Source organism: Podarcis cretensis, assembly GCF_951804945.1.
Source record: "Podarcis cretensis genome assembly, chromosome: 11".
Classification (NCBI taxonomy): domain Eukaryota; kingdom Metazoa; phylum Chordata; class Lepidosauria; order Squamata; family Lacertidae; genus Podarcis; species Podarcis cretensis.
Window position 1 is genome coordinate 5,392,672 of NC_137180.1, and position 9,939 is coordinate 5,402,610.

Here is a 9,939-nt window from a genome sequence, read left to right on the forward strand (position 1 = left end):
TTGTGGTGAACTTACAAAAATAAAGCTCAGGCATCTTGTCTGAACAGTGAGGAAATATGTGCATCAAAAACTGAAGAGATTAATCACACATTTTGTCTCAAAGCCAGGGAAAGTTAAATAATATTTATCTGATTAAATATGTTTAAACAAGAGGATAAGCCAAGTTGCAGTATTTCATTTGAACAAAGTACCCCGGTGGCAGTAACAACATTATCAATTACAGAAATGTTAGCAACAACAAAAACACTCAATTTCCCAACAAAGGTCAACAGTAAATCCATCTAAAATATGTATGGCTCATAAAAGTAATGGCTTTGCAACTGCGATTGAAACAGATGTTCACAAAATCAGCATTTAGAAATAAAGACACTGCAGATCAGATTCAATTTACAAGTTAGTTAGAACAGAAATAGGGGTAGTAGATTAAGGACTATCCATACAATTAAAAATGAATGTTGCTGCAAGTGAATAAAAATAAAGAGCATAGAGGCAAAATGCTGAACTTGGTCTGGATTCCCTCTATAGTTCCTTGGGTTATTTTGAGAGTGTTATTTCATATTAACCTCTTCTCTGATTTGTTTATACCTGTTACAGGTAGGTAGCCGTGTTGGTTTGCCGTAGTTGAAACAAAATAAAAAAATTCCTTCCAGTAGCACCTTAGAGACCAGCTAAGTTAGTTATTGGTATGAGTTTTCGTGTGCATGCACACTTCTTTGGATACACTGAAACAGAAGTCACCAGACCCTCATATATAGTGAGAGGGTGAGGAGGGGTATTACTCAGAAGGGTGTTGGGAACGACTTATTGCAGTCGTCAACAGTTGTCAACAGGTTTACCACCCCTATCAGCCAATCACCCATTCCCACCACCCTTCTGAGTAATACCCCTCCCCACCCTCTCACTATATATAAGGGTCTGGTGACTTCTGTTTCAGTGTATCCAAAGAAGTGTGCATGCACACGAAAACTCATACCAATAACTAACTTAGCTGGTCTCTAAGGTGCTACTGGAAGGAATTTTTTTATTTTGTTTATACCTGTGTTGTGGGTTGGGGCACAGATACATGGGCATAGCCAGGATTTTTTTTGGGGGGGGCAGGACTGACGTGATTGGTCAGTTAGTTAAGTTTTTTATTGTTTTACTTGATCTAGGGGGGCAGCTGCTCCTCACCACCCCCTTAGCTACGCCCATGCACAGACATCAGCAGTACGAAGGATAACTGTCTTAGATTACCCTTATCTGTGCTTCCCTTGCTTGTTGAGATTACGCTCCTGTAAATGCAGACAAGGTAAAAGGTTTACTTCCTGTCCCACAGGTTTAAAACTGGCTATGGTATTGTTTACATGACCTGTTGCTCCCGAATGGAAACCTTTCAGTTATCTGGGCCCCTTTATCCCATAGCTGTCAACATTTCCCTTTTTTTAAGGGAAATTCCCTTATTCCGAATAGGATTCCTCGCAAGAAAAGGGAAAAGTTGACAGCTATGCTTTATACCATTGTCCTTGTCAAAGGCAACAGTTAGCATAGATATATAGAAATGGCAAAAGCTGAGGCTAGAGCGGCCACTTGTGCATCACTAAAAAGAGTGCATTGCATAAGATGTGCATATGCTTAACAAAAATACTATAAACAAAAATACACCTCATTGTGCTGGGCAGACTGTGACTAATGATCCGTGTGCCTCTTTAATCCTCTGGCTAGATAATCACTGCTGATGGACAACCTCAAGGCCCCTACTCTCCCTTCCTATGATTATTTATCTTTAAACCAAATAATCTTTCAAATAAAGGACCCCGTCAAACAGAACTGGTCTCTAACAGCCCTTCAGATATGGGACAATCCACTATAAAACGGGACACATGACCACCGTACCTGAGGTTTAAAGTACTCCACTGGCACAATGGGTCAGTGCACTGAGCTCTTAACCAGATGCTTCCCAGACTGGATGATGATGGAGCAAGGCATCCATTGATACTGTACAATATTGTTCAAAGAAGAAGAGGGCCTTTGACTTTTTGGTCTCTTAACAATCTGTCACCTTAAATCAACCACTGCTAAAATAAAATTACACTTCTTAGTAAAGTTGCCAACTTTTTAACTTACAACTGTGCCTTTAATAATTGATCTACAATTATTAGCAGCTGATTGTGTTTATCTCTAGACCCTGAGAAGTTCCACTTGCTGATTCTGGCATATCAAGCTGTTAAAGGAACAAAAGCAGGGCATGATAATTCTGTTGGCAACACTAGTTCCAATTATTTGGTGGTTGAACTTAATTCTAAAGAGCAATGCTTAAGAGGCAAGTTTTCTTCCCAAATCCACACAATGCATTGTTATTTACTGGTTCTGTAGATCAGTGATAGAACACAGAACATTGCCTGAGAGCCAGCGAGTTCAGCGAATATTCAAACATAATGGCAAGGCAATTGGCAAAGCTGCCTGGGAGCTCACACTTTCAAAAAGGATCTGTTCTATATAGCCACCTCAAGCTGCTTCTGCCAGCAATGGCAACCTCCCAAACTGGGAAGATTTGTCTTCATTTGCAGTCTTATCTTCTACCACAAGGGGGAAGACATAGACACTGCTGACTAAGGGAAATGTCAGATAATGGAGCAGTCTCTGTAGAGCACAATATGTAGAGCATAGAGAAGAGCAGAGAGGTAAAGGATTGGGCCATGGTAAACACAGCTGCTATGCAAGAGATGGCTGGTCAGGAGAAGAGATCCATGATCCATCAGGTTGATATGGAAATGGCACAGCACCATGAAAGACAAGTTGTGACAGAAAGACAAAGCTAGGGTGACAATGATGGCTAAATTGATACAGAATAGGCAGCAAATGTGGAGCGAGCAACTGCTCATTGGGCCAGCTGGAATTCAAGGATCAGGTGCAAGCACACAGTGGCGAAGAGCAGGCAGGGATGTGGCTGGTGTGCGTCCCAGGGACATGGCGCACTGCCCATTGGGGCGTGGCACACATCCTGGGGGCATGGCGCTCAGCACGGGAGGGGGGGCAGCCACGATGGCACCCCACCAGGATCGTTGTGCCAGGGGAGGTGCGCTCCCCCGCCCCCTCTTCCTCCACCAGTGCAAGCACACTCATTGGTAATGCAGTGCTGCTTCCAGGTAGATGCATATCGTGAGCCCATTGTGTCCTGTTTCTGCACACATTTTAACACACTTCATGCCAAAATACTATTTTTGATACGTGTGATATATTGTTTGAGACGAAAGCTGCACTGGAACATTAAAGATGTGTGAAGCTGATGGATAACTATGCTCCAATTCATTGCATTGGTCCAGGAGCTGTGGAGCAGGTCACTTTGAATCAGAAGGCGCAAATATCAACTTCCTCAAGCTTCACTACTAACCCACAGAAAGTGTGCAGAGGATTGCATCTTGAATCTCTTCAGATCTAAATTCTTCTTAAACTAGAAGTGAGCTGCTAGGATTATATTGTCTGAAATCACACACCTAGCAGAAAAGATTTTGGAACCTTGTCTGCAGTTCCTGTGGTGAGGTTCCCTCAAAAGGGAAAAAAGACCAAAGACTGTATACAGACTACACAATTAAAGTACACACATCCCTCCCCCAAAAGAATAATGGGAACTGGAGCCTATCCCTCACAGAATTACAGTTCCCAGCACCCTTAACAATGTATGTTTCCCAGGATTTGGTGTGTACCCAGCCCAAAAGTGGGACTTGTTTATGAGTAGGCATGCATGTTTACTCTAAATTGGTCTGAATCCAACCCCAGGTTTTTTTTTTTTTGGTTTTTTTTACTAAAAGCCAAATCTCTGCGAGCACAGACATTACACAAATTGTACAGTTTAGTAACATAGCAATGTTCATTATGAGTGGCCTAATTATGGCCATCATTTACCAAGAGAAATCAAGTTCTGTTACAAAAAGCATAATAATGAACGTCGTTTGTTTAAAAGTCAAGGAGCCATTCCCCGCCCCCGCCCCCGAAGGTATGAACCTTCAAACTCTGCAGGGTGTCATTATTTTTATTTTTATTTCTGTTTAAAGAAATTAATATTCATAGAAATTAAAATGTAAATAAATGAATATAGAACAACAATCATTTACATTAAAATGTATGTATGTATTATGGATTTGTTTATTTACATGGAAATTACATAAAAACTAAAAGGAGCTGAAGTGGGGAAGAAAACTCATTTGCAGCCTTTCTGAAATTGTGTTAAATTTAGAGTCAAATTGTCTTGAATATAAACATTGATGTGTTACTCCCCCACCTTTCCAACTCACAAGAGTTGACTGTGTGAATGGTTTTTGAAGTCATAGTGATCTAGATCTCAAAAAGCAGTCATTGTAGAGGTCATTTTCACTACTATACACTTTCTGTGCCCCTGAAAATTTGCTGGGAGGGAGTGCCTGGAACAGTATGGGAGGTGGCATAGGTCACAGCAGAAGGAAGGGGGGAAATCTGTGATAATTCTCTCTCTCTCCCCCCCTCCTTCCACTAACAGGAGCCTTTGCTACATCAAAGTCCCTCCTATCTAAAAATGGAAGTATTGCTTGCATTTATGGAACTGCAAATCTGGGTGCAAGCCAGTAACTTCAGTTTGCTGCTAATATAAAGAATGTGATCTGAAGAAGAAAAAACCAACAGCAATACTGCTGACCTAAAGATTGCAAATCTTATTTATAACAACAACCAATCTTTCTTGACTGGTGTTATTTCTGAAGAACATCAAGGAGTCAAAAATATTTTTCTCTGGTTAAAGTTGACATTGTTTTGACAGACCTTGCCTGAACAGAACAACAAATCAGTAAGAGAAAACAGATGTTGAATTCTATCAGAGAACAAAGAATTATAATGATCACCATCATGTGTAGAGGTTAAAATGTAAGCATCTTGCATAAAACCATATGAATGTATGGCACTGTGTGGGCCTTATCAAAGGGACTATTTCACTTTAAAAGGGACATCAGCTCTACAGCTCCTTCTGCTCTTAATTTCATCATGTCATTTCCAAGCAACAATTAAGACTGGTCAGAATGGTGCTGTGAATTTCTCCCTAAGACTGGATTGTCTCAGTAGGATAATTTCAAATGTCTTACCTTGCAATGAGAAAAAAAAATGCTTGCATCCGAACTACGTCCTAACTACATCCTAACAAGGCGCTGAATTTATTTGGCTACCCTGAATAAATTAGCAAATAACTACTGGCAATGAAAAGATTTTAAAAGTTAAAAGGCTAAGATAATTAAATGCATATTTCAACAGTGTTTATCTGGCAGTGATTGGCTAAGGCCACTTACTGTGAAGAGCTGAAGAGCTAATTCAAGTGCTGGGCATCTCCTAGAGGAGGTGACCTTGAGGTCATATAATTGCAACCGTAATTTATTTAGTTAAAGAAGCGAATGTGTTCTCAATTAGCTTGGCAGCCATTATGATAACTCAAGTGGGATTTATACTTGCTTGTGCCACTCTGCTTTATGGATAATGCTATTGGACTTGTTGTTGTTGTTGCCTCTGTTATTTCTTGCAGTTCATGAGGGTTTACACACACACACACACACACACACACACACACACACACCATGGAAAAGATCTGAAGGTTTGCTCTTTCTGATTAATGAACATCCAATTCTAATGATGCAGATATTGGTATAATCACTGGGGGGGGGGGGATGGGACATGCCCGTATTGACAGACTGGCGGGGAAAAGTGTGGCATTTCTCCCTGCGCTGATTTGTTTTTCCATTGCAGAGTCTGAAGCATCTTAAATTTGCCCCATAAATAGGTACCTGATCTGAGATTACTCCACCGTCAGGCCTCTAGGAAGTTTATCATAGATATGTTATTCTGTGGGGATTTGTATTTTTCCCCTACTGCTGTAATCTGCTGTCACTGAAGGAAAGGAAAGCAGTAATTCATTTTGCCTGCACTCTGTATCTCTGCTGCTTCAATCCTCCTGATCTAAACTCCTTGCTATATTTCTTTTAATTTTAGAAAGCTGACACATTTTCACCATTAGCTGGTCAAGCTGCATGTCAAAAAATGCTTAATAGCTGTAATCCCCCGGCTTTCACGTTAACAGGGTGTGATTTATGGAAATGTGAGTTCTAGTGGAGTCCATTATCAACAACCTCAATCATAACTAAAGTGACTATCGTGATTGTGAAGAAATAGTCTTGTACACAGGCTGGGGAAAGGGAGTCCTAGCCATAAAAAGAGACTGTTTGGGCCTCTCCTTTGAAAGCTGAAGCAGGAGTCAGTCAGCTGAGGCAAAGAATTGGATGAGCATGGCTTTTAAAGCTCAGCCAGCAGAAGTCACTGTAACCCTCACAGCCATTTGTGGTGACTGGTACCCCTCCAGGAGAGGCCCCAGCAATTTGTGTCTGTGTTTTATCAGAGGGCATCCTATATACCAAGATATACGAGGGGTGGCCAACTCCCAAGAGACTGTGATCTACTCACGGAGTTAAAGACTGACCTGAACTTCCAAAAAGGGAGTAGATCATTGCCAAAGTTGTTGAGCTTTTTTAGGGGAGCCAAACTACCACAGACGTCCCGATCTACCTGTTGGACGTGGCTGCTATATACCAATGGCAAATCCTATCCCCACATAGCTGTCATTGTTTCCCTTTTTTAAGGGAAATTCCCTTATTCCGAATAGGATTCCTCGCAAGAAAAGGGAAAAGTTGACAGCTATGTATCCCTACATAGGCAAAATGATGACACCTTTACACAAGAGAGAGAGAGAGAAAGGAGGCCGCCTGGAGGAGTGATGACATTTGCCCTGAAAAGAGAGAGAAAGAGAGAGACAATGAGGGGGAAGGGAGGGAGAGTCAGAATCCAATGAGAGAGGTCTCACAAACAGCCCAACAATTACATAAAATACTGAATGGCTGCTTGGGTGGGGAAAGGAAACCTGTGAGGGAAGAGAATGGAATGGAGTAACCTGGAAAAGTGCATAGCTGGCTAGCTGGAATTCTGAACAAGAGCCTGCTGCATGGCAGGATTTTGCCGGGGTCACATGTGTACCTTGTAACACACACACACACACACACACACACACACACACGTATGTAAGATCAGGCAAACAAAACCTATGATAAAATCTTCACCTTCCATAGCAACCTGATTCTAAACCATTTACTGAATCCACAAATGGTGGTAAACAAATCCCTTTCCTTATGAAAACAGAGTGCATTGAGTGTCACAAACACATGCCTGCAGCAGTTTTCCTACAGAGGTGAAGAGAATGTGCCCATGAGCCCTGTGGCAGAATATGTGCCAATGCCACTATGACAAAAGCAAAGTAGGAATATATATGCTTTGAATAAATGCTTTGAATATGACAAAAGCAGATACCTGTGACTGAAATTACAGTGCAGCACTATGCAAATATGTGCAGGGCTGGACGCTTCCTGGGTATGGCAATGGAAGGATGTAGAATGACTAACAGATTGAGGTTGAATCCTGACAAGACAGAAGTACTGTTTTTGGGGGACAGGAGGCGGACAGGTGTGGAGGATTCCCTGGTCCTGAATGGGGTAACTGTGCCCCTGAAGGACCAGGTGCGCAGCCTGGGAGTCATTTTGGACTCACAGCTGTCCATGGAGGCACAGGTCCAATCTGTATCCAGGGCAGCTGTTTACCAGCTCCATCTGGTACGTAGGCTGAGACCCTATCTGCCTGCAGACTGTCTCGCCAGAGTGGTGCATGCTCTGGTTATCTCCCTCTTGGACTACTGCAATGCGCTCTACGTGGGGCTACCTTTGAAGGTGATCCGGAAACTACAACTAATCCAGAACGCGGCAGCTAGACTGGTGACTGGGAGCGGCCGCCGAGACCATATAACACCAGTCTTGAAAGACCTACATTGGCTCCCAGTGCGTTTCCGAGCACAATTCAAAGTGTTGGTGCTGACCTTTAAAGCCCTAAACGGACTCGGTCCAGTATATCTGAAGGAGCGTCTCCTCCCCCATCGTTCTGCCCGGACACTGAGGTCCAGCTCCGAGGGCCTTCTGGCGGTTCCCTCACTGCGAGAGGCCAAGTTACAGGGAACCAGGCAGAGGGCCTTCTCGGTAGTGGCGCCCGCCCTGTGGAATGCCCTCCCATCAGATGTCAAAGCGATAAACAACTACCTGACATTCAGAAGACATCTGAAGGCAGCCCTGTTCAGGGAAGTTTTTAATATGTGACATTTTAGTGTATTTTTCATCTTTGTTGGAAGCCGCCCAGAGTGGCTGGGGAAACCCAGCCAGATGGGCGGGGTACAAATAATAAATTATTATTATTATTATATACCAGGAGGGCTGCCCCAGGGTATTTTGCAGCCTGAGGCATCCCCCCATCCACTCATGGTGTATAGTCCTCAAGGTGTATATCACCAGTAAATTAATTCTGGTCCCGGGAAATCCCACAAGAATCTCTTCCCCTCCTTGGCAGTAAAAATACAACATTGGCTATTTAACTCAAATGTTGCTGCCCTTTTGTGACGCGCAAACTCTGCTGCCAAAGGCGGCCTCCTCACTCTGGCTAATGGTAGGGCTGGCCTCTCCCTATCAGGAGACGAAAGTACCTCAGAAAAATGTAAGAAGTAAACTGTAAAGCGAGCTGTGAAACATGACATTTGAGTTTCTGAGAGTTTCTGACTCTTCAAGTTCTGTCCGTCCAAGATTCAAAGTGAAAGTCCAATGACTCTTGAGATACTGCTTAATTTGTCTACACTACATGTATATGATTTAAGATAACTTGTTATTTGTTGTATTTTTCATTCACTACCACCAGAAAATCTGGGGCAAAAGGAAATGATAGGCAATGTATCACACACAAAATAAGAAGTGTATCTGAAGAAGTGTGCATGCACACGAAAGCTCATACCAAGAACTAACTTAGTTGGTCTTTAAGGTGCTACTGGAAGGAATTTTTTTATTTTGTTTTGACACAAAATAAGAAATACAGCTTTTTAAAAGCTTGTCTGCTCCTTCTATCCCGCCTAATTCAGCATTTGTGTACAGCCAGAAGGGAACCAAGGGCTATTCTTATGTGTTATGTGCGCACACTTTCTCTCTTTTCCTGTCTCTCGGTGGGATGACCTGGGAAAGGAGTGAGGCTCATGGTACTTGCTCAAAAATCCAAATGTTCCTATGAGCATAAAAAGGTTGGGGACCTCTGTCCTAAGGACTTCTAATATAGTAACCAGTACTTTGAATTGCCAACCTAGCAGTTTGAAAGCACGTCAAAGTGCAAGTAGATAAATAGGTACTGCTCTGGCGGGAAGCTAAATGGCGTTTCCGTGCACTGCTCTGGTTTCACCAGACTTAGTCATGCTGGCCACATGACCCAGAAAAACCGTCTGCGGACAAACGCTGGCTCCCTCGGCCAGTAAAGCGAGATGAGTGCCACAACCGCAGAGTCATTCACGACTGGACTTATGGTAACTGTCAGGGGTCCTTTACCTTTTTTTTTACTTTGAATTGCAGGTAAAAATGAACTGGTAGTGCAGATCAAACAATATTGGAGTTGTGTGTTTCAAAAAGCAGGTCCCCAACATGAAACCTATACATATCACTGAAGTTGATGCTATTACCTTAAAACAGGGCCCAAACTAGACTTTATGTCACCCAAGTTAAAGACCCAGTTTGGCACAAACCCCCACACATTTACGTACATTCACAAACAGGCTGGGAGCCTCAATGGCTCCCCTCTGGAGGCTTCTCCTGGGGCAAAAAAAAACCTAGCTAGAAGCCACACACTGTAGCTACAGCTCTGTTTGAAAGTAACATGCTCCAGTATTTGAAGTAAGCAGGTCCTGTATTCACTGAGACAGAATAATGGTTATATCTTGATAGAAATGCACACCACCCTCCATCCACGCACCACGCTTGAGATACAGAAAATTCAACAAAGAAGTCTTGCTGAAACGAAAGTGTCACAGGTTATATTGGAACATTTTTA